Here is a 2634-nt window from a genome sequence, read left to right on the forward strand (position 1 = left end):
AAAAATTTGCTTTTAAATGCAGGTTCACTTCCACCAAGGACAAATGTTATTTGTACTGATCACCATGAGTTTTGTGTGGATAACTTAGGTTATAGGTTAAAGATAGGTCACCATGTTATATTGAATGTTAGAACCACAGCAGAAAGAAATGTCTGCAGTCGTTTGTAGACACAATGACCACATTTACACTGTCACCCTTTTTTCTCTCGCTCTCTCTCTCTCTCTCTCTCTCTACAGACTTGTGGCATAGACTGGATCTTGTTGCATGTGTGGAAACAGCAAAAATATTTATGATATGAGATTTTACACCATCTGATTTGGACTGCTTCCAAATGTGAGTCTAAATCTGGTATGTATCTGATATCTGGCCATCAGTGCACACATGCCACCATTGACAAGTGAGCAATAAGAGCTACAGTGATGATTAATATTCGTATACACTATTATTCAAATTTACGTTTTTTTTGTGTGTGTTTTTTGGAAAGAGTTAAAAAAATATATTCAGTAAGGACCCAGTACATTCATCAAGTGTAACAATAAAGACTTTTACATTGTTACAAAAATTATATTTCAAACTAAATCTGTTATTTTAAACTTAATTATCAGTATTATTCAAATTTACGTTTTTTTTGTGTGTGTTTTTTGGAAAGAGTTAAAAAATATATATTCAGTAAGGACCCAATACATTCATCAAGTGTAACAATAAAGACTTTTACATTGTTACAAAAATTATATTTCAAACTAAATCTGTTATTTTAAACTTAATTATCAATGTGTCCTGAAAAATATATATATATTGTGATTTCCTCAAGAATAAGAAGCAGCACAATTGTTTCAACATTGGCCTAATTGTTAGAGAGTCTGACTTGTTTTCTGACCCCAAACTTTTAAATGGTAGTGTAATTGTATTTTATATATAATACATAATTTTAAATGTATTGATGTAGTTTTATTTATTTAACATTTAATGCATTTAATTAATTTAATAATTGTTCCTTTGCATATGCATGCCACATTCAAATAACCACTTCTTGTATTCCCACAATCTGATTGAATGTAAACAGATGCACATGTTTCAGGATATTGGTTCTGTGCATTAGGTTTTGCAGTGTATATGCATTCATTTTAATGCAGATTTTCCTTATACATTAATTGTTGCAGACATTTTGTTTTCAGTCACAATGCGCTGTAATTGCTTTGTTGGGCTACAAATAGAAACAGAAGCTCACCTCTGATGATTTGTGTGCATTAGGTTCAAAGATGCAGCGGTTAAATGAATGAATGAATGAATGAATGATGCATTTATATTGCGCTTTATTGTGTATTGTTGTACAGCCAAAGCGCTTTACAATCATGTGGGGGGGTCTCTCCTCAACCACCACAGTAACACAAATATAAGCGTTCCCATTTGCCTATCCTATTTTTATGTCTAAAAAATGTTTCCGTTTATTAGAATAAAAGAAAGCTAATATGATTTCCATCTTTAACATTCTTAAGTTTAATATAGCATCCAGTGTATTAAAATTGTGAGATGGAAATGTACTGCGCAGCAGGAATGACCCAGACCCGCTAATTAGTCCCTTACGGTAATGTATTTGGGCAACACCCAAAACCAGAGCCTGGCGTCTGTCCTGCTCCACCAAACCTTGGAATTCAGATACAGTGACTCAGACTGCATATTTCACAGAGGAAAAAAAAAACTTATCTGGAGTTTAGTTGTGGAGACAGCTGTGCAGGGTCAGAAGAAGGCCTGGAGAGAGAGAGAGAGGGAGGGAGAAGAGAAAAGAGCGGTGAAGGACACCATGGGAAAAGTGATTTCTTTCAGAAAGAATGTTAGCGGTTCCAGCCCGTGATTCCAGCTTTTAATGGATCACCTACCAATGGTTTCTAAGAACTCACGACTGCCACTGCTGTGCCTCTGTGCTGATGGCATTTGAGAGTAACAGAGTGTGAGGAGAGGTGAGAAATGTGACTATAGTGTAGCAGTAGGGTTTTGTTTTAGTGAAGACAGACCTACTGTGAACTCCAAGTTTGTTAATTGGTGATATATATTTCTGTTTTTTTTTTTATATATATAATTTAAATTTTTACTTATTGTGATTATTTACCATTGAAGAGTGGGGTCAGTGTGTTTTTTTGTTTTTTTTTAAAGAAATTACTTTTTTTTTCTTTAATTCAGCGAGGGTGCATTAAATTTATCAAAAGTGATAGTAAAGATATTTATAATGTCACAAAAGATTACTATTTCAAATAAATGCTGCTATTTTTTTTACTTTCTCTTCATCAAAGACTTGAAAATATGTATCCACAAATATATTAAGCAGCTCAACTGTTGTCAACATTAATAATAAGAAATGTTTATGTATGTGTATATATATATATATATATATATATAATTTTGTATAATGAAAGATTAAATGAATTGAATGGAAAGACAAAGTGTGTATATATACTTTGTCTTTCCATTCAATTCATTTTAATCTTTCATTATACAAAAAAAAATGAAAAAGAAATATATATATATATATATATACAGGTGCATCTCAATAAATTAGAATGTCGTGGAAAAGTTCATTTATTTCAGTAATTCAACTCAAATTGTGAAACTCGTGTATTAAATAAATTCAATGCACA

General features: G+C 32.0%; 1 long non-coding RNA gene across 1 annotated transcript in view; it reads left to right on the forward strand.

Annotated features, from left to right (window-relative positions):
- The first annotated feature begins 2115 nt into the window (after positions 1 to 2115).
- The window catches only part of LOC107584934 (uncharacterized), a 27038-nt gene continuing 26519 nt past the window's right edge, over positions 2116 to 2634 (forward strand). Inside the window, exon 1 of the long non-coding RNA XR_001609196.1 lies at positions 2116 to 2126. This is a non-coding gene — a long non-coding RNA (uncharacterized lncRNA). The remainder of the gene's footprint in view (positions 2127 to 2634) is intronic.

The sequence above is a fragment of the Sinocyclocheilus grahami genome, unplaced genomic scaffold, assembly GCF_001515645.1.
Source record: "Sinocyclocheilus grahami isolate Dianchi unplaced genomic scaffold, SAMN03320097.WGS_v1.1 scaffold64.1, whole genome shotgun sequence".
In the NCBI taxonomy this organism is placed as follows: Eukaryota; Metazoa; Chordata; class Actinopteri; order Cypriniformes; family Cyprinidae; genus Sinocyclocheilus; species Sinocyclocheilus grahami.